Raw genomic sequence first — 23,524 nt, 5'->3', positions numbered from 1 at the left:
CATCAGATATGTATCGGATTCAGTACCACATACGAAAGTGTCCCAAATCGGATTTGAGCCGTTCACACTTTCATACCATGATCGAATATGGGTCGCATAGGGTCAAAAAAGTCGGATTTGATGCGCTTTCGCCTGCAGTGTGAACGTAACCCTAGAAGCACCCGGACCACGTAGACCAAAGGTCAGGCCCTCCGAAGGATGCGGCCTGGGAACTCAGACATAACTGATATTTAATGACAGTTCTCAACATAAATTATTGCAATATATTCCTAACTAAAATCACTTGCTTAAAATACCTTAGTATTTCAAGCATATTTACAGATATTATAGTATATATGCAAAAAGAAAGAAAAAAAGTCTCTTCACAAATTTCTCTTTTTTAGTCTAACAGCAACTTGTCTGATGATGTCCCACTTAAACCTACTTTTTTTTTTAAGAAAGGAAAGAATGGACAAATCTAAAAAATAAAAAAATAAAAAAAAAATAAAAAAGAGAGATCACAAAGAGGATGCATGGGACTAGTGGACCAGTCTTATTTCAGATGGACTGTGGACAGTGTTTCCATATTGTTATTTTGCTTTCAAAAAGGCATAGAGTCAAGGCTTTAGACTCAAAAAGAAAGGGCCCTCTCTTCTAGTGTCTGGGTTATGCAGGTTCGAGGATTGTCCAGACACTGTTGATGATGAGGAAGATCTGAAGGCGACAGTCAATTGCTAAGATCTGGAATGTGTGTACAACCACTACGAACTGAAAAGAAGACCAGTAAGAGTTGATAAGAGAGATCAGATTGGCTGTGAGTTGGAACTTCATTACTGCACCCCGATTGTGCAACATCATCATCCAAATTTGCTCAAGTCTTGAGAATCATATCATTGGAAATACGAAAGAAAAGTCAGCTTCATCACAATGACATTATTTGTCTCCAGGTAATGGTAGAAAACAAGAAAAACAACCCAAATGACGTATTGCAAAAAGTGATGTTACACCCAAAAGGTGTTCTTTTATGGTTTTAAAGGAGCATTGAAATTTTTCAGAGCCGATGTCAGGAGGACATAGTTTATTTGGATGCTACAGGCAGTATCATCAAAAAAGGAAGGGTTCGCCTCCTTTCTATGTTCATGAACTTATAGTAAGGAATCCACAGAAAACATGCTCTCCCCTACCAGTGGCTAAATATTTGACAAGCGACCATATCACTGCCTCTGTCACATATTTTCTGGAGGCACTTATGACCGATGTTACAAGGGCCTTTGGGCACAAAGCCATGCAGTCACCTGTAATGCTCATTTGTGATGGATCAATGGCCCTAATAGCTGTTTAGCATTCCCCCCCCCCAAAAAAAAAAAAAAAAAAAAAAATCTGTCAGACACAATAAATCATTATTACAACACCGCTTCTGGGAAAGGAAACAAGACTTTGAGGCTCCAATTCTTCATAGATGTCTTAGTCATGTCATGAAGAATGCCAAGGAGATTTGTAAAAAGTAGTAAGTATAATCCTGTTATTAGTGTTTGCGTGGGGTTTTTTTGGCTCTTGATATGTGACATGGCATCTCATTTTTCAATTTGGGGAAACTTTTCACATTATTATTACAGTTTTGGAAAAGCTTAAAGATAATTTCTTCTTAAACTGAACTACCATCTCACAATACACACTGTTGGACTCTTCACTACTGCGACTTCCTTAAAAGACCTCACTGACATGGTTCAAAGTGCTGTAGCTGTTTTTGCAAGTCCGTATATTGGTGAGAATGCTGAAAAACATTTTCACAACCTGCAGTTATGGAGGCGGACATCCATTGTTGATGTTCATGGTAGTCTGTTTTATTTGTTAACAAGAGAATCATGTTTGCTAGCCTGCTCATTTGGGGGTAGTAGTCTGGGGTGGCTTGGGCTGCATCAACCTCAGGTTTATGCTATGGTTTAACACTCATCTTTCAAGCTAGTTTAACTTAAAAAAAACAAAAAAAAAAAAAACACAACCCACAGGCACAGACGCTCACATATTCTCTCTCTGTCAGAGCTGTTATGGAAGTCAGGAAAGGACCCAAAATGCAGACTCAATGTAGCGGTAAAACTTGAACTCAAAATGGCAGTTTTATTGCTGGACACAAGAAAGAACTGGACTGGACTGGACTGGACTACAAACATAAACTAGGCAGGTAGAACACACAGACTTGTATGAGGGAGAGTGCAGCACTGACAAAGAGAAACATGGGGCTTAAATAAACTGAGGGATAATGAGGGAATGAGACACAGAAGGAGAGCACAGCTGGGAGTAATTAGGCCAGATGAGACAAGAAAAGCAAAACTACATACCCTGACACGGACCTTCAAAGTAAAACAGAAAACACACCAACTGAACTCTAGACATGTAAACTTAACAGAGACCGGGGAGACAAAATATAGAGACATGAAACGTGGGACCGAAAGGCACAGAGTAGACACGAGATGGAACATTTGACAAAACCTAAGAACTAAAACCTTAACAGCCATAGCTGAACCCTAGGATAATAATGATTACAAAAACAATAATCAAAACAGCACAAAGTACGCAGAACATAAACCATAATATAAAATAATACCAAAACACAAGAGCTCAAAATGCTAGATCACAAATACCCAGAACCATGACACTCTCTCTCTCACAGACACACACACAGCAAAACTTGGTTTGTTTTTGTGTACCAACGTCTGTTTTGTCCTTTTGGTGCTGGATATAATTTGAGTGTTTTGTTACAGATGCAGATACATTGCAGATTGTTCATGAGAGTGTGGGGAGTGAGTTGGAGGGTGGGGTGGGCTGCTTTTAACTATGTAAAGCACTTTGTGCTACATTTTTTGTATGAAAAGTGCTTTATTAATAAAGACTGATTGATTGATTGATTGATTGATTGATTGATTGATACATATACTTCGTTTTTTCCCAACACCCCCATTATTGTCTTTTTTTTCCCCATGGGTCCCTTTTTTTTGCCTTTTCCTCTACTTTCTTCTGATATCTTTCTAAAATTTGCTGATGGCTTGGCTGATTGTGACCTACATCTGTTTTCACACCTTGGCTCGTGTGATTAGGTAGAGGATCATTAGGGGGTCCATTGTGCCTCCTGGGGGGTTACTCCCACAGAGCTTAAATCTGGGACTCTCCACCATTTGATCCTAGAACTGAAGAAGCTTCTCGGATGAGAGGTGAAACGTCTACAAGCAAAATAAAGAATAATTACACATTTTAAAAAAAAATGACAAGCCCTATCACTAATTTGTGTACCTGGGTATGTAGTGTAGTGTTTTATTGTGAAATAAAATAAAAGTCAGCCACACTCATTAAAACACATTAAAATACATTAAAATTAGATTCTCAAAATCAGTCTTCGGATTAGACTTTTGGTTTCTATTTATGATAAAACTGCATTATACACCACAGACACCCGTAGGCCACGGCAGCACATTAACACACACACACCCAAAAAAAGTTATAGCAACTGTATGTTTATTTTCTGTGGGTAGTATTTTGTTGTTGTTCTTCTCAGATGTTTTGGGTCACCTAAGGGGATCACGACTCCGGGAATGTTCCTGCGCTGGAGGCAGCCACACCTGCTGCTAGTTATCTGCAGCAGATTACACTCACCAAGGGTTAAGAGTGTGGCTGAGCTCCAGTTAGCGCCAGATCCTTGAGTCAAAACTAATCAGTACAGCTGTGGATTATCATTGGTGTTGTGAAAGTAACTTCACTGACTTGGGATTGCCTTTGACATTTGTGTTCAGGGCCCTGTTTCAGGAAGCCGGTTTGGAAAACTCAGAGTGAAAAACGACACTCACGGTTGAGTAACCCCGAACTGTCCAACTCGGAATATTCGGTTTCAGAAAGGCTGATAACAATTAGTTCAGTCAACGCGGAGTTGCTTTAACCCCAAGTGAAGCGCGCGGACGAGGATACATAAAGCCCTGATAAGCGGAGCACAGATTAAGCGAGTCACCATGGAGACGGAGGGAAAGAAGGCGCGGTCAATGTATTTCACAGCGCTTGAGGCCGAAATTCTGATGGCAGCATATGCCGATAACATGCAAATTCCGCGGAAAAAAGTAACACAGCCACAGCTGCAAAAGAAAGTGAGCATGCATGGCAAAACATAGCCGACAGAGTCAATGCGTGAGTGTTAATTTAAACATTGATCTAGGGATTTCCACCCATTTAACACCTTATTTTATCATATGTTATTTTATTTGTTATTTTATACATTTTATTTTGTGATGTGATGTGAGCGCAGGTGCAACCCAACAGGCCCCAAACGTGCCTGGCAGCAAGTAAAAATGAAATATAAAAATATAGTCCAAACAGGTAAGGTGTAATTGTATTATGAGCCATAGTGCTTGGTCTGTTTGTCCCATGTAAATCAATTGCAGTTAGAGGCTACATTAATTTTCTTTCTGTAAGCACTTATTGAAATTATCTGAGCACATTACAAGTACATATTTGCTTACTCTGTATGCTCAAATGTGGCCCGTTATAGCCAACAGAAAAAAAGCGGAGGCCCGAAAAACAGGTGGGGGTCCTCCACCACCACCACTCACAGAGGCTGAGCAGTTGGCCCTCAGCCAAAACAGTGGGCGCCCTGTGGCCGAAGGCATCTCTGCGGGGACATCCTCTGAGTCAATAACCCCGCAAGACACAAGTGCCTACATAAGGGGTAAATTCAAAATAATACATGATGTGCATACATCCATTCTTCACAGTCACCTTTGCAGTGCGACACATTCATTTGATAAACTCTTTACCATAATGAATTATTTTGTAGTGAAGTTATTTTCCGACTGATTTTGCCTTCCCTCAGCCTTGGTTGTCTTTGAGAGCATAATGACAATGAAGTGTAAGGTGATAGGTATGTTTGTTAATTGCCATTTGGTCCCTTGTAAGTTATAAGTGACCTGTATAAACCTCATATTCTATCAGTTGATGGTGATGGTGTACTGCATCTGGTGCAGCCTCCTGTTGAGCCAGACCAACATGCAGTTGTGAGTAATACTCCACAGATTATATGAGTTTACAGTAGAACAGCAATGTTGTCTATTTCTTTACTACAGGAAAATAATGAAGAAACATTGACAGCTGTTACAGAGGAGGAAGCAACAGAGACACTTTATGAGGTTTACATCTTTTAATACTTTGTGTACAGGAAATACAGGCGACCAATAAAGCCAGTTGAACAAAAAATCTGTTTATTCTTCTTTCAACATGTTGAGGTGATGGGTCAAAAGAAATGATTGTGACATATGGTGTCTCTGACTGCTCTTCCATCTTGTATGTCCGTGGGAGGGTCAGGATGTTCATGGTTTGGATCACTGCTGATGTTTGGTTCAGAAGGACAGTGTTCTCCTCTAATTGTGGCAATGTTGTGAAGAATCACACATGCCACAATAATGTCACATGCCCTTTCTGGGGTGACCCTGAGTCTTTGCAGGCACTGGAACCGGGCCTTAAGCATTCCGATAGTCATTTCAATTCTGGCTCTTGTCCTGCAATTAGCCAGATTATATCACTGCTGTGGGCCCGGTTCAGGGTCAGGGTAAGGGGTAAGCAAATAGGGTAAACATGGATACCCCCTATCACCAAGCAAGTAGCCAGTGAACTCTCCTAAGACAGAAGGGTACACTTCAGTTCAAATGTCCCTGAAGCAATTGGTCTTTATATATTTTAAAGTATTCTCAACTCACCATGTCCAAATTTTGTGCTCAGTGTACATTCACGGAATATTTATGAGTCATGGACAGAGCCTGGCCACTTGGCTTCCACATTTGTGATAATGTTGGCAGCACCACATATGATCTTCACAGTGCAGAGAACACAAATTAGCATCCATTACTATAATGAAATAATTTGTTAGTTTGACATGCTACAGGGAACTATGTACCTGTACATTAATGCTGTGGAAAGACTTCCTGTTCACATAGTCTCCTTCATTTACTGAAGGAGCAATGATTGGAATGTGAGTACCATCTGTACAGCCAATCACGCCTGGGAACCCTGAAAATAAATGTGCAATTTAAGTAGTAGTCCAAGTATCACCACATCATACATTAAGTTTTGGTCATCCTGATACCTGCAATTTTGTGGCATCCCTCTTTGATAAATCTTGTGGGTCTGTGACCGGGGAACACCACAGACGAGTACAGGAGACGTTTCAGTGCAACTGTAACATTCCTGACTGCCCGACAGACGGTAGCCTTGGAAACGTGCTCAGCGTCACCAATATTATACAGAAAGCTCCCGTTTGCAAGAAACCGAAGTGCAATACAAATAATATGTACAGAACTGAGAGAATGTCCGCGATGTGTCACATGCGTAATATATGGCCTGAGGATGTTATCCAAATAAATTATAGATTGTGCTGAGAAACGGTAACGTTCGCACAGAAAATCATCAGGAAATGATAAAATGTCCAAACGCGCTCTGATCACTCTCTCCCGGCGGAGAGCTCTGCGGAGAATTTGGGCTTCACGATCTACTGGCTCTTCAAGGAAGTGGCACGCCATGTCCGACACTTCCTACTGTCAGGTTTCCGACAAAGGGGCGGAGACAGTCAGGGTTAGTTGTAGTAAACCTGCTAGGGGGCAGGTTAGCTTCACGGAGTGTGTCGTCATAGTGACTCACTCAGGCTGCAGCTGAACTCGCTTTGTGAAACCGAAAACCCAGAGTTTTCGTTAACTCAGGGTATACTTACTCAGTTTTTCCACTAAACCGGCTTCCTGAAATAGGGCCCTGGTGTTTCACCAGGAATCCGGAGCGGAGTGTGTTTTTCACGGAGCTGAGCCACGGTGGGGAACAGGTTTTTTTTTTTTTTTTTTTTACAAGCAGCCACTTATCTGTTCACCTTTTATGGACATTTGCACTGTGGGATTCTGCAATGTGTCTAGAAATGAATAACTCAACTGTATGGGGTGACTAAGTTCATCATGTTGCTGTCACAGTAGTGTGTATGAAGCCTGAAATGTATTATTTTGTTAGTACTATTATTAGTGATTTTTTTTTTTTTTTTTTTTTGGAGGGCGTTTTATAAGGCACAATTGCACTTTATGCTGTGGTCTAATCTATAGAAAGTTGTATACAGTCTGACATATGCACGAATTGGCCCTCGAACAAGTATCTGCCTGATTTATTTTGATCCTGTAGTTTAGTTTTTGACACAAGTAGCAACTGTGTTAAATGACAAAGCCACCAGCTACTATTCCAAAATTCTGTTCTGAGGATCAGGACATTCAATGATCAACATTTAATAATGAACTGGGTGAGTTGGACAGTATTTGAATTTCTGAAAAATGTGCATTAGTCTTTGAATATAACTGTTGTTTTTGCTTTGTTTGTATTTTTTGTGGGGTTTTTTAATAGATACAATATGACACATGTCAAAGGTGGTATAATGAACAGTGCCTTGACACAACTAACGATGACTTTAAGAAAGCAAGGGATGAAGCGTGGAATTCTCCTGTGCTGTTAAACCAGAGACGGATGTTTGCATCATAATCTCTGAAGATGTACTCTGTTGTCTCCAGCAACGTAATAATTTGAACAGCATAGTATGGTATAACGTTTTAACACTACTGCAAATTTCCGTGACATTTTCATTTACCCTATGTGCACCTTTAATGTTATCGTCACTGCACCTTTGGGACTTTAAAAGTAATGTACTCTCCTGCTATTGAGCTGTTACTTTTTTTGGTTTTCCAAGTTAAGTGGAGTTACCGGTGTTAAAATTAAAATTATTATATTTCATAACAGGAGAAATACAAGGAAAAAATTTTGAAAACATTGTGTCTTGATTCTTTTAAGACAATACTATTTCGGTAAATTTTAATAACCAAAATCAGACTGACTTGAAATTGACATGATATCAGTGTTGTCATGGTCCCCGTGCATGCTGGCTGACTCTGTGTTAGGTAGGGATGGGTACCGGTGTTCTGACATAAACGGTAGTAACCAGACCGAAAAGCAGCGAACATTTCGGTGCTTTATTTCGGTGCTTTTTTTCCCGAGCTGTGATACACTTTAGATTCTAGCCAATCATTTTACGTTTCTGAGGATAGTAGGCGGGTCCAGGTATGTACGTTCTTTTAGAGCATAGCTACAGATTAAAAATGCCCAAGGCGAAGCGGTCAAAGTCTATCTGTACTTCACAGCAAAAGATGCAAACTCAGCAGCCTGCAACAAGTGCTTTAAGCTGATACTGTAATACTGTCAAAGGAGGTAACACCTCAAATCCGATGAAACACCTGGCTACGCATAGCGTTTTTTTTTAAAAGCCGAGAAATGCGCCATATTTGATAGCTTGCTGCGAGACCTCACACCGAGCACATCTACTGCGGGTGTGGTGCCTGTTATCGGATTCGGAGTTTGCAACATCCCCCGAGAACCCGAAGAGGAGAGTCTTGGCCCCTAGCCCTGCCAGTGTAGCAGAAATGATGACGGCAGCAGCAGCCGTTCTTCTCTGCGTGAGTAGCTTAATGTTGTTCGTGTGTAACTTACGTTGAGTAGGCTAGCCACGTTATTAAATTAATGCATGTAAGGTGAACTAGCAAACACCATCATAGCTACATGCGGCTGTCTTCTTGTTTGATGGCAGATGCTCCCTTCACCCTGGCCAAAAAGGCTAAAATGACCAAAGAAAAAGTGGAAAACAGTTAAACATGAGAAGTTTTTGGACAAAGTTTGTGTTTTTTCCATTGTTTAAGCACTGCTTCCAGCCAAGAGTGATGCCATATATGCCCCATAGCTGCAGAAAAGGCTAACATTGTTATCTTTTTACAAAAAAAAACAGCTGAACATGAGAGGTTTTTGGACCAATTTTGTGGTCTCCATTCTTTAAGCACCGGCACCATTTCAAAAGTACCGGTTTGGCACCGGTATCGGATAAACGATACCCATCCCTAGTGTTAGGCGATATGTTTTGTTTTTGCTGTATTCAATTCAATTCAATTTTATTTCTATAGTGCCAAATCACAATAACAGTAGTAACAACAAGCATATGACCCCCTATTAGCAAGCACTTTTAACAGGAAGAAACCTCCGGCAGAACCAGGCTCAGGGAGAGGTGGCCGATGGTGCGACCGGTTGGGGTGAAAGAAGGAAAACAGGATAAAGACATGCTGGGGAAGAGAGACAGAGGTTAATAACAGATATGATTTAATGCAGAGAGGTCTGTTAATACATAGTGAGTGAGAAAGGTGACTGGAAAGGAAAAACTCAATGCATCATGGGAATCCCCCGGCAGCCTACGTCTATTGCAGCATAACTAAGGGAGGATTCAGGGTCACCTGGTCCAGCCCTAATTATATGCTTTAGAAAAAAGGAAAGTTTTAAGCCTAATCTTAAAAGTAGAGATAGTGTCTGTCTCCCGAATCCAAACTGGCCCATATGGAAAAGATGTATATAGGGCTGGGCGATATGGCCTAAAATCCATATCGTGATATAATTTGAAGCACATGCGGTAACGATATATATCGCGATATATTCTTTTCTTCTGAATAACGTATTTTCCACATTATAAGGCACACTTAAAATCCTTTTTCTCAAAAATCGAGAGTGTGCCTTATGTATGAATTCTGGTTGTGCTTAATGACCTCAAACAGATTTTGGCGTGCAGAAATCTGTTAAAAAATGTTTGTGATGGATTGTCAGAGCATTACGGCTGCCGTAGTGAGGAGCTTCACAGAGTAATCTGGGTCCAAAACTCCATCTGTTTCAGGTCCCAAAGTCAAACAAACACAGAGTTGAAAACGGTCTAAAAGTTAATGTGAGGGATTCTGGTGGTCAGGGACAAATGCAATCGCATAGCAGGATGCTATACACGGGGCAAACTTCAGTCTGGAGAACAATTGAGATTATTCATCCACAATACATTTGTCTCTAACCATCAGGAACCTTCACGTTAACTTTTATAAGTGGAAAAGTGTTAGTGTTCGTCCTCCAGCTTCACTGTTTATGTTATGCTAACATAGCTGTGTTGCTAGCGATCACGTAGCACATCATTATATAGCAGCTAGCCCAACTTCAGTAACCCTACAAACGTCACTGCTGTTTAGTTTCCTGTCTTCATTTATGTTGGAAGTGATAGCAGAGCTGTACGTTTGATTTTTTTCAGAAATCTCTCAGTCAGAACATACTATATCATATATAATGATATCATGATAGCAATATCATGCTTAGGTAACTAGCGAAACTAGCTAGCTAACTTCCGCTAGCTTCCTGCTAACTTCTAACTCCGTTAAATGTAATAAATTTTGTTTTCATGGATGCCTAGAAGTTAAACTTCATAGTTACACCTGGTAAAGCAGCAATGCTGATCGTTTTATTAAAGATGAAAGAATTTAGACAGTTTTTAACTCTCAGTGATGCTGCAGTGTTCGTTTGACCTGAAGAATACGGAGTTTAGGACCCAGATTACTCCCAGATTTAAGAGCATCTTAGTCCGACAAATACGACAATAACGACGGCCCCTTGCATGTTCTGCAAAAAATGTGCTTTGTCGTGTATCTGACGGACAAACACCAAACCAGTTCCACATCACTGAAGTTGCACCATTTTTACAAACCAATTCTGGTTCATTTGTTTCACTCAACAATCGGCCATGTGCGTATGAAAACAAAGGAACTGTGCATGCGCGTTTTACTCATTCTATCGCGATATTTCATTTTCCTGTCATTGCCTAACATTATACCGGTATTACCGTGAACGGTATAATATGGCCCAGCCCTAAAGGCCCAGACAGGATATTTCTAATTTTAGAGATGTTGCACAAATGGAAGAAAGCAGTCTTACATATTTGTTTAATATGTCTTGGTCAAAAATGACTCCAAGGTTCCTCACAGCGTTACTGGAGGCCAAGGTAATGCCATCCAGAGTAAGAATCTGGTTAGATACCATATTTCTAAGATTTTCAGGGCCAAGTACAATAACCTCAGTTTTATCTGAATCAAGAAGCAGAAAGTTAGGTCTTTATGTCTTTAAGACATTCCTGCAATTTAACTAATTGGTGTGCGTTATCTGGCTTCATGGATAGATAGAGCTGGGTGTCATCTGCATAGCAGTGAAAATTTATGCTATGTCTTCTAATGATGCTGCCTAGGGGAAGCATGTATAATGTAAACAGAATTGGTCCTAGCACTGAACCCTGTGGAACTCCATAATTGACCTTAGTGTGTGAAGAGGACTCTCCATTTACATGTACAAATTGGAGTCTATTAGATAGATATGATACAAACCACTGCATAGAGTTGGGTGTCATCTGCATACAGTGTTGGGGAGTAACGGAATACATGTACCGGCGTTACGTATTTAAAATACAAAATATGAGTAACTGTATTGTTACAGTTTAAAAAGGTGGACTGAAATAAAGGGAATACACGGCGGCCTTTTTCTGTTTCATATGTTAAGCCTATGCTCTTTGTTTTTTGGTAATTCCCCACTGGTGGAAACCCAAATAAAACACACAAATTCCTGTGTCTCAATCTTGTGCCCTATGTCACCTCTACTTACATACTAAGTAAGCTATTAACCCTTTAGAGCCGATCGGAGCGGACATGCTCTGTTTTGCGTAACTATTTTAAAATCCCGGTAGCACTGCAACCACGTAAGCTAGCGCAAAATTTTTTTCTGCATATGAAACCGGAGGAGTTGTCCTTCCATCTTATGCCATCAGCTTGTCCTAGGTCACGGTTTCCTTCCACATAAAGCTTTGCAAAAACTGCATAAAAAGCACTTGCAGCAACAAAAACATAATATTCCAGAAACTTGCTTTGCCGATCCGATCAGCTGTTCATAACACTTCCTACGTTGGAATAGACGTCAACGCGAACTTTTGCATTTCCGCCATTACCTGCCCGAAACAAGAAGTGACGTCATTTTCGTGGAAATGTAGTCTTTTTTACCATCAGGGCCTCAGGGCCTATACTGGTGTTTTTAATAGTTATCTTTGACTTTATGACTTTCTGTGTCGTTTCTGGGATGCTTAGGACTCATATTGCACTGCTGGAAATAGTTTATTTTGATGCATATGCTGCATTTTTTACAAATTTGCAGTATAATATTTATTTTCGTTTTTCCTGCAGTGTATAAAAATTGTTGTATTTCAAAAATAAAACTATGAAGACACTCAAAATAAATTTCCTGTGGTGGGAAACTATTTTGTGCAACTTTTTTGTATTTACAGTTTTGAGGGATAAGCCTCTTAAATTTCTCTAACTACAAATATATGTTAAAAAATCAAAAACGATTTTCAATTGTTTTATAGTTTATTGCACTTTTTTGCAATTTATGAAATTACTATGCACTTAATGAATACATATTATTAAAATCTGGGCTATAATGGTTGCATTGATGTATAGCAACTTGAAATGCTCCCAAACATGGCTCCACAGCATGTAAAAATATAATATAAGCTCTGGCGGACTTGGTTCTATGGTAGGTCTTAAAGGGTTAAGACTCGACTGTACACTGTGTTCGTGTTTTCCTCCGAAACAATAAGTTCAGTTGGAGCAGACTTTCAACGCCTCTCTCTGTCTCTCGCTAGCAAACTTGACCCAGACAACAAAGTAAAGCTAGTTTTGGCTACGAGCCCGACACGAACCCGACGTATTAGCCAGAGGTCCCTTTACTACGGTTCACAGCCAGTTTTATATACCCCCGGAATATTTTTCTATACGAGATCGCTGCAAAAAGTGCAGCCTTACCCTACCCTACCGACTGTTACTCATTTTATATTAAGATTAAAAAATAAAGTTGGTATTGGTATGGCGAGTAACCTTCAGTAATAGTAATAAATCACACAGCAATAGTACATTCATGTAGTTGTAAAAAGCATGATAATATATTAAGTAATCCAAAGTATTCCGTTACGCTACAAAATACATTTTGGGGCATGTATTCTGTAATCTGTATTGAAATGCATTTTAAAAGTAACCTTCCCAACACTGTCGCTCTCTCTCCTCTCTGCCAGGGGTGGTGCTCATTACGGGCTCCCACCCCTAGCCCACGCACCTGCGCTCACCATAACACCTGCGGCTGATTCCAGCAGATTGAAGCACTATTTAAGATGGTGGACCTGTGCTATTCTTCGCTGGATCGTTGTGCCATCAGCGTCAGTCCCTCTGAAATCTGCAAGTCAGAATCTGTGAGTTTTGTGAGACCATTTACTAACTGGACGTGTGTGTATGTGTACACTTTTCTATCTTCCTGGAAACTATGGCCTGAGATTGCAGTCACGGAAACACATTCATACTTACCTGGGGCCTCAATTTGGAGAAGAATGTGGGACTCGAGGCCATGGGGGTTGACGGCTCGTGCATTCCGTGTTCCTACCCTATGATGGGGACAGGCTTTCGTTTCTCAACCGAACCCATAACCCCTTACCCTAAATGTAAAAAAACATTTGACCAGTACACATCTCTCACAGAAGCCACAACAGTGTGCAATAGAGCCACATTTTCTGGATCTGTGTGTGAGCGTGCGTGCGTGTGCGTGCCAAGGGCCTGAGGAAGACCCTTGAAGGGTCAGAACGTTGCGCATATGGCACACCATTTTTTAACTTTTTATTAAATAAAAGGTTTTTTTATTTCATGTTTTTGTTTTTGTTAATTTTAATATTATATACTTTTTTTTTTTGCCAGATAAAGACTCCTATTAGAGTTATTTTAAAAAAATTAATTGTGATTTATTTATATAGCAAAGGTGAACCCAAACACAACAAGTACAACACTAAAAACAACAACACCAACACACCCGAGGACCCGATGGCCTCAGAAGGCTTGACCGTGGTCCTTTATGGGAAAAGACGAAGGGCTTCCCGTAACCGAAACAACCAGCAAGTTGGGTTTCCTACCGGAGGGATGACCCTAACCCTTTTCTGCTTCAATTCTGATTCTGATTCTGATTCTGATGTAGATGGCAGGCTCAGTCCCCTTCCCCTAACACTAAATGTAAGAAAACATCCAAATAAAATTCATACTTACACAATTAAAAAGCAGTTTATACTTGCCTACAAAGTGTAAAAACCATTTAAAAAAAACATTCATACTTACCTGGAAAACCTAAAGGCCTTGCTGTTTAAAACAATTTTAAAAACACGTTTTTTAAAAAGTTATTTCTTACACTTACCAAACAGACCCTATATAAGGGGAGGAGTGCTCAGCTCAGTCATTAGGGCCCTGAAACTCACAGGAGCAGCGTCTCTGGATTTCTGACAACAGCATCTCGGATAACACGCACAACTTTTTTCTCTGCTGGATTTAAAGACTGTATTTACAGTACAGGTAATATTTTTGCATATCCCTAACTGTTGCAAATTGCAATTTCCTGTTCTTTACTTACCTAATTACACTGTTTTTGCGTTTCCTCGTTTGACAGGTTTTTTTAATTACCTTATTTCACTTTCTGTTCTTTCCAGAACACAACAGCCACGGAGGTCGTTGGTGTGGAAAACATGAAGGGATTGGCGGACACTTTCGCGAGATCGCAAAGTATTGAAGATTTACTCCTGGACCCTGACATTATCATTCCGCTGCAGGTGACGACCGTTGAGGACACCAGGAAACTACTGACAGTTGAGTTTGACTACGACAGAGAGGTGGTGGAACTAAAAGCCTTGGAAGGCCTGAGAATACCTTTTTCTAGGTTGAACATGGCACCCTTCAAGATGCACCAGCTGAAAAGCTCTTGGCATATGATCAAGAAACACTTTGACCGTAGTAACTTGTCTGTGGAGGCTTAAAGGTCTTGCACAAGGTAAGAGGCTTTGATTTTGCCAACCTGGACAGGGGATTCAAGTTAGAGGTAATAGTAATTCCCAAGTCCCTTGTGGTGGTAGACAGCCTTTCAAATGCCTGGCTACTTAACAAGGCACACGGTGGACCTTGTTAATGGCGGCTTGACAGAATTTGTTGAGATACTAAAAACCCTTCCACTGGAGGACCTTAGCAGACCCACGCTGCATAAGACCGTGATACAAAACAAGGGGAACATGAATATATTGCCGCAGGATCACGCATTCGTGCTCACCAAACTGGATGAAGCAAAGAGGAGCTCATTTATTTTCCTTTTGATTTTTTTTTTTGTTTTTTTTTTTTTGTTACACAACTGATATCATTTAAGGAGACAATATCAAATAATTAACGTGTATAATACTTATTACTTTTAAATGAATAAATGGTCAACTTATGAAATAATAAAACTGGGATAAATAAGCGGGGATTTTTTGGGGTTTTTTTTTTTGCTTAATACACAAGCACAGCAGTGAACTAGCTGTAGCAGAAGCAATGAGTTTTCCTTTGAAATCAAAGGAGCGAAAACTACTTTTTGACTTCATTAGAAACAAGGGGAACCGTGCACGTAATATTGAGATTCTGAAAGCTGGCTGTGGGACACTAATTTTAAGTCAGCAAACTCAGAAACCGGTGAAGGCAAATGATTACATTGCATAAACTGCCTGTTGGAGTCGAATTGTTAAGTGTTGTCATTGTGTTACTTACAGTTTGACCCACGACTTACAAATTTATGATCAAAGACATTCCTTTGTTTCTGACTCCTTCCCCAGCCAGTCTGTTGGTGGGGGAGGCTGTAGTGTTTTATTATAGGGACATCTATGTGAGGGTTCTGTTTTGTTGCTTAGTAAACTTCCTGCCTTTATGACCCTTTGGTGAGCAGGAGGTCACACAAACGCACCCCCAAACACAAACACATACACACACTCTCGCACATGCATAGATGCACTTACACGTGCACACACATACACACATAGTGCCTTGTCTTTTGTAACCATCAGCGTTGGGTAAGTTACTTTGAAAAAGTAATTAATTACAGTTACTAGTTACTTCTTCAAAAAAGTAACTGGGTTACAATATTCTAAAAGTAATTAATTACTTGAAAAGTAACTATTGCGTTACTTAAAAAAAAAGTTTAACCCTCTGGGTTCCAGGGTATAATTGGCCATTTTTAACTACTTGATTTTCCCTCCACATTTTACCTTTAAAAACTATTTACTTTGCCTTGTTTGGTATCATCCTTTTCAGCACAACCTCACGTGTCTGAATTTACAGTTATGTTTTCGTTTTGACATACTGTATTAACACAATTGATCTAAAATCAGACAAAACATAAAATCAGAGTCAAAAAAGTTATATTTTTTACTGTAACAACCACAAACATGTTTAAATGCAAATATAAATTGTCAGTTTTAAAATCCTATGCACAAGTTTTCCAAACAACAAAGTTATTTGCAGCCATTTACCTTTTACCTTGATTTTTTAAATAACCATTTCAAACTATTTACAGAACAATCAGCTGTTCTGCATTCAATAAGATGCCACACAAATTATTTGTGCCACTCCAAAAAAATAATTTCTGTCCACTTTAAAGGAGAACATCACAGCCTGATACCTGCAGGTCTGACAGCAGCAGGTGTATCACTCCTGTTTCTACCTGGAGACAGCAGTCGCCTCATTGTTCTGACACAACACAAAACTATCCACAACACTACACAAGACAACACATTAACTACACACTCCAAACACGCTAAATGTAACAAATCTCTCACATCTCAAAACTCGCTCTCTCTCTCTTTCTGCTCTCTCTCTCTCTCGCCGTCACTCCTAAAACTTCCCTTTTTTTATTTTTATTTTGCGCCCATAAGCAGAGAGTGCTTGCTGCGCTGTCCTTAGACAGTAAACGTGACGAAACTATTGAGGAAAAACACGCGTATATATTGTTTATCATGACTCTGGTTTTACGTGGCCTATCAACACAATTTATAAACTGGTATATATCACCTTGTTGCTTTGTCTTTAAGTGGCCATGTGACTGGATTACCACGACTACTTTATTCTTCCTCAGTCAAACAGCAGCACTCATGCGATTGTTTTGCCCCCTTAGCTCCAGGTGTTGTGCTAGACAGTAATCATGATTACCATCCGCGGGAGCGCGCACAGCTGCTTAAAGCTGTAGCACCCAGATTACTTACAGCTACTTCCGTGCAACTAATATAAAATGCGGTAACCTGAACACAACTTCAACCGTCTGTTTGATGAAAAATAGTAACGGACCGCATTTTCTTGTTTGTAACTGTAACAGCGTTGTAACGACAGGAATAGTAATTAGGTAGATTATTCGTTACTGAAAAAAGTAACGCCGTTACTTGTAACGCCGTTATTCCCATCACTGGTAACTGGGATTTTACAATGGGAGGTGCTTGTGTGTACTGTAATTGTTTTCAATAAAAGGTGGCAAGCGGAGGCCTAAGTCGGAGTCATTTTGCAGTTGGATTCAGAGTGCTCCTCTGAGACTCCGACCGGGGCTTCCCTTGCTCAAGTAAAATCGAACGATCGCTGACTGTCTTGCTTCCTTGTCGTTAACGGGAATACGTTTCTAAACCAGCGGGGCCTGTGGAAGCGTAGACCCAACATTGCCAGGCATTATCGAGACATAGTTCAAGATGCAAGCTTTCACAGAATTGCAGCACAGCAAAACCAGACAAAAGTTGGATCCAGTCACTTTGCACAGTCTGTCCTAGATTGTGTCAGCAGAACGGTTTGGGAACTGGTGAATGCTATGTATTAGGATGAAGTCAGAAACATCATCAGAGGAGAAAAGTATCTTGAGACTCTGAGGACACTTGTATTCAAAACATGGACATGACAAGACCAAACATAAGTACATCGGACAAAAAATGCGAGACATAGCATGATTACTTCTGCAGGGAGACAGAAATCCTCAATTTTTTTTTCAATGTACCTTCCAACTTCAACTTTGTGGTTGAAGCAGTCAAGGATGTGGCTGGCTTTGATGAAGACAAAAACAGAAAAGAATACCAAACCAGACTTGCCAGTGATCTCAATAAGAAGAACTGGTCCATGCTGACCAATTTGACTCTTCATGAAGTGATACTGTTTAACCGCAGGAGATAAAGTGAGGTATCAAAAATGCCACTAACTGCATTCACCCTGCGAGACACTTCAGGAGTTCGGATTTGGCAGTAGGACTTTTAGAGTGTGAACAAAACTTTGTCTGCATTTCCAGCGCATCGAAATAAGCCATCGATGTCTTCAATGGAAGCCTTGGTTTCACATCGGTGGGCCTGTGGTGTGTCTGATGAAAATCCCTTTTTCTTCTCTGGACCTGAAGCAGACACTCACTTCAGGGGATCGAAAACCATCAGACAGATTGCAAAGGAATGTGGAGCGAAGCAACCAGAAATGCTGTCCTCAACTAAGTTGGGAAGGCATGTGTCCACACACTGTCCACAGTCCTAAAACTGAGAGACAATGAGATGGACATCCTCGCAGATTTTCTAGGCCATGATATCAGAGTTCATAGGGAGTACTATAGACTGCCTGAAGGAACACTTGAGTTGGCTAAAGTCACCAAAGTGCTCATTGCTCTAGAACAAGGCAGACTATCAGACTTCCAAATTAATTTAAAGAAAAAATGCAGGAAGATGTGGACAGTGATCTTTCAGAGACTAATGCATCAAAGGACTTTCTTTCAGTTCCTCAACACTGAGTAGGTGTCAGGTTTAAATGTTTTTAGCATCCAGCCATTTACTGTGTATAAAAATAGATGACATGATAGTTTTTAAACTTGTAGCTAAAATGTGGAATCTTATGGTGGCAGGCTGTTAACAATAGTGATGGGTCGTTCGCGAACGAAATGGCTCTTAGAGCCGGCTCTTAGACGTGAACGACGCGAGCCGGCTCCTTATCGCGAGCCGTCACGTGGTTTGTTTGTTTTTTTTTTTCTTTCTCTCAGCCTCTCTCTCGCACTTTTTTTCCGCTTCACTCTGTGCTTTACGCTGGGCAGAGTGGGGAAGGGGCGGTAGTTACACTCAGTAGCACAGGAACAGAGCCAGAGAGAGAGAAAGAGCCAGGGACAACAACATTAGAAAGGTATAGTGATCATCCACAACTATTTTCGGTTGCAGATGATAAAGGATTGAGAAAGTTTATTCATGCAGGTCCATATGACAGAGAATGTGCATCTTCTGTTTGTTTTCATATTATAATTTATATTTAATTGTGTTGTGGTTTGCAGTGTTTTGTGTTCTTTTCACTTTAAATTGGTTTAAAAGGAAAAAGCTGAAAATTTAAATAGTTAAAACTTGAAATGTGAATAGTTGATTTTTGTATTATATGATTTATTTATTACATTTTATGTGGAGTGAATAAATAAAAGTATATTTACGGTGGCCCCTAGAGACAAAGCACATACAAACTTCAAATCACGTACGAACTCTGAAGCATGTACAAACTCCAAAACACGTAAAAACACGTACAAACTCCAAAACACGTAAAAACTCCAAAACACGTACAAACTCCGAAGCACGTAAAAACTCAGAAGCACATAAAAACTCAAAACACGTACAAAAGACAACAGAAGTGCTCCAGGATGCTAGGCGCAGTGTTGAGCCTTTGTTATCTTGTGGCTACACAAGCCAGCAAGTACCAACGACCGGATTTGGTGTGTGGTAATAACAGGTAAATGAACTTTTTTTTTTTAATTATTTGAATATATATATGAGTGCCTGTGTATAAATACACAAACAATACACACATGCTTTCAATTGTGTAATTTAAGTGATCTAGTAGCTCTGCTTTGGAAGTTCAGTTCATGCTAGAAATGTATTTTGGAGTTTGTACATGTTTTGTCTCTAGGGGCCACCGCATATATTTATATATAAACATATATAAATAAAACCACTTGTTTTTACGTTAGTAATTCCTTTTGTGCATAATTTTATATTATTGTTAATAATAAATTAATTAAAGCAACAAAACAACCTGAAGAGCCGGTTCGGAGCCGAAAGAGCCGGCTCTTTTTAGTGAGCCGAACCGAAAGTGCCGGATCTCTAAAAAGAGCCGGAAATCCCATCACTAGTTAACAAAGGGGATAAACTAAAACCTCAAAGTGCATCCCAAATAAATTGTTCCGAAAGAGTTTCTCTCTTTTTACTTAGTTCTTATCACGTGAATGTATGTTCAGTTGTTAAATTTTCTTATCAGTTTGGTTTGAAGTGTACTTCAATGTTATAAAAAGGCTGTGAGTTGTCATTATTGACAGCTGATTTCAGTTTTTTTCTGGCAGGTGGATGGACAAGAACTACATCCCTTGCTGCATTGCCCCATCACTATTGTGCAGACTCTTGGTCCAAACGACAAGCAAAAGATGTCTGCGCTTGTTGTTATGGCTTAATGTTTGAATAGTGCAAAGATGTGGAGACATACCAGTCATCTTTACATACAGTTAATACGTCTAACAAAAAATACATTGCATAGTGTGAAGGCTGAATGGGCACTGAGTTCAACCATATACCATTACCGACTTTTTCTTTTTTGTCAAATGATCCCAAAGATCGAAAAGCCAGCCAACTTCCAATGAGTTTGATGAAACACCCACAGGTATCCAGCAGACTAACTAGATGGTACCTGTTTTTATTCTTTTGTGGTTTTTATAAACACAGAAATGTAATATATATATATATATATATATATATATATATATATATATATATATATCATTATTTGATTTTTTTTTTTTTAAACAGCATCCTCAACACCTAAGAGAAGAATGGAGACTGGATCTGACATTGATGACCCTAAAACAGGTACTTCTCACACCTACCGCACATCTGAGATACCTGTCTTAATTTAACCTCTAAGCAAACTTAGAGGCGTTACAGTGGATAAAATGTGTGCCAAATTTCTTAATTAAGGCTAACTATCTCGTTGATTAGCTGGTTATTATGCTCTTGTCCAAAAAGACTGTTACTGGTCAAAGAATTTACTTTTGTTACTTAACAGAAAAACACTTCATCTGTCAGCTCTTTTTTGAGAGTTCCTGTATGTGAATACTTTAACCTGAAGCAACCAAAGTCATACTCCTTGGGTGGGTGAATACAGACAGAAGTCTTCATCTCATATTATATTGTGGGCAGGGATAGCTCAGTAGGTAGAGTGGTGGCCCCATGATCGGAAGGTCGGGGGTTCGATTCCCCTGAACAGCTACCCTGAGGTATCCCTACACACTGCTCCCTGGGCGCCCAATGGCTCGCCCACTGCTTCACTGAGTGAATGAGTTCAATGCAGAGAGGAATTTCCCCACGGGGATCAATAAAGTACACTTTCTTAATTCTGGACAAGAGGATTCCAGGAATCAGGGCTCTGTGCCAGAAAACATGTTTGGATAAAATTCTGAGTTTAACTTGGTGATGAGGTATAATCCGGGTTTTCCATTTCAGAGTGAGGATGGAGTCAGATACTGGGGTACAGACCCTGTAAACCTAACCTGCAGGATTTCTTTGACTCCTCTCCTGCTTCTGTTGTATCTGAACTGGCTGACTTGCATTAAGTTTTCTTTTTCTCATCCATAAAGTTGCTATCAAAGGTCATAGTTGAGTGGTTTAGTTTGCAGAAGTTTACATTTGCAAACCCAACAATTACCCTAAAACTGCAGTTTCTACCCTTTTAGTTTGTGTTAATTTATCTTAAATTAATTATTAGAACTGTATTAAGTTACTTTCTTTTCTATTTTAGGAACATCAAAGAAGATGACTTGGACATCAGCTGAGGTCAATGCTGTGGAAAAGACACCAATGCCCTTCATTGAGTCTGGTAAAATACCAGGAAAGTCAGAGTGCGTTGCCTGTATTGAGGCTTCACCGAAAGCACTTAAAAAAAGAAGCTGGACAGCGGTAAAATTCTATGTAACAAATCGAATCACTGCAATGCAGCGTAAACCAAATGAGTGTGTGTGAACGAACTGCTGAGGAAGTTTCTGTTGGACTAATTCCCTTTTCCCTGGACCCTCGGATCCTTTTCCCCTGCCACATTCTGTATATATTATCACCTGGTGTTTTCCACTGTAAATAAATGCACTGTCTTCTTTGCAAAGGATTTCTGGTCTGCGAGTCAGTTTTAAACCCCTTGACAAGTGTGAGGTTTTCTACAGTCAATATAGACTGTAATTATCCTGTGGAGATGGCAAGTTTCCTTTATAGAGCATTCTAAAGTCACAACGATATATGGGCAATTGGAAAGGGCTTTTATTTTAAAAAGCAAAATCCGACTGACTGGCGGCACGGTAGTTAGCACTGTTGCTGCACAGCAAGAAGGTCCTGAGTTCAATTCCAACATCAGGCCTGGGTCTTTCTGTGTGGACTTTGCATGTTCTCCCCGTGTTTGCGTGGGTTCCCTCCGGGTACTCCGGCTTCCTCCCACCGTCCAAAGACATGCAGCTTGTGGGGATAGGTTAATTGGATAATACAAATTGTCACTAGGTGTGAATGTGAGTGTGACTGGTTGTCTGTCCCTGTGTGTTAGCCCTGCGACAGACTGGTGACCTGTCCAGGGTGTACCCCGCCTCTCGCCCTACGACAGCTGGGATAGGCTCCAGCACCCCCCGCGACCCTGAAAAGGATAAGCGGAAGCGAATAGATGGATGAATGGATGAATCCGACTGACTTGAAATTGACATGGTATCACTGTGTGGTTGTATAATGTACAACTAGTATGCGGAAACATGAGATTTCCTTTCAAGAGCATTCTGAATACATTGAAAGTCTAGAAAATGAAAATTCACAAGGCTTTTCCTTTGAAATGTAAAAGAAGATGGCCTTGATGTTGACAGGGTGCTACTAGGGTGGAAGGGTACGTCATGCGGATCTAATACTAGTTTTTTAACAGGACTAAGTTATATTTGTTATTATGTACTTAACATATGTCTATTAATTCACTCAAAGTGGGCTTTTATTTTGAAATCAGGGTAAATGTTGAAGCTAAATTCACCCAAGGTTGGGCTTTGTGACAAAGTGGCTAGGACTGAATTAATTTACCATTTGTTACTTGCATATATTGTTCTTTTGTGTTCTGTTATCTTATAGTCAGTCATAGTGCTTTAATGTAAACACAGCACATGTAACCTTGCATACTATCCTGGGTCTGTGGTAGTTTGTGGTAGTATTGGTTACATTCACTACATCTGTGCAAGTGTTCTTAAAGCTAAAGGTCACTTCATCATTAGTTGATTTGAATCTTTCATTTGTTTATGCAGTTTGGTTATACTTACCATTGTGTGTTCCTTTGTGCAGGTCCTATTTGTGAAACCGGTATTTGTGAAGGGCTGCCCCAGTACTTCCTGTTTTTATAGGATATGATGTCATTGATCATGTCAATTGGGTGTAACCAAATGAAGGAAGTTTCTTTTGTGTAAAATTGTTTATTTTCTTTAAAATAACCTCATGAGTCAGATTTTGTGAAGAGATTGACTTTTCAAACCATTCAGCTGGGTGAATGAGTTTGTTAAGTGGAAGATTGAGTTTACTTTTTCTTTGTCTATACTGTGTTATTTAGTCTACCCTGTTTTCTCAATGGAAGAGGTTAATGAGGTTCAGATGTGAGTGGAATTCTATATAAAGCAGGTGAGATATGAAACTGCCAGGTTCTGATGTTTTGTGAAATAATTGTTGAAAGGCGACGGCAGAAAACAAAGGACAATT

General features: G+C 40.0%; 1 pseudogene; it reads left to right on the top strand.

Moving 5' to 3' along the window:
• Positions 1-929: 929 nt before the first annotated feature.
• LOC146579105 (uncharacterized) lies at positions 930-3,637 on the top strand (annotated as a pseudogene).
• The last annotated feature ends 19,887 nt before the right edge of the window (positions 3,638-23,524 follow it).

Source organism: Mchenga conophoros, linkage group LG3 (assembly GCF_057382185.1).
Source record: "Mchenga conophoros isolate Kocher_MC1m ecotype Shallow Benthic linkage group LG3, M_conophoros_male_GT1.1, whole genome shotgun sequence".
In the NCBI taxonomy this organism is placed as follows: Eukaryota; Metazoa; Chordata; class Actinopteri; order Cichliformes; family Cichlidae; genus Mchenga; species Mchenga conophoros.
The sequence above is the reverse complement of the archived record's forward strand: the minus strand, read 5'-3'. Positions and strand labels throughout refer to the sequence as shown.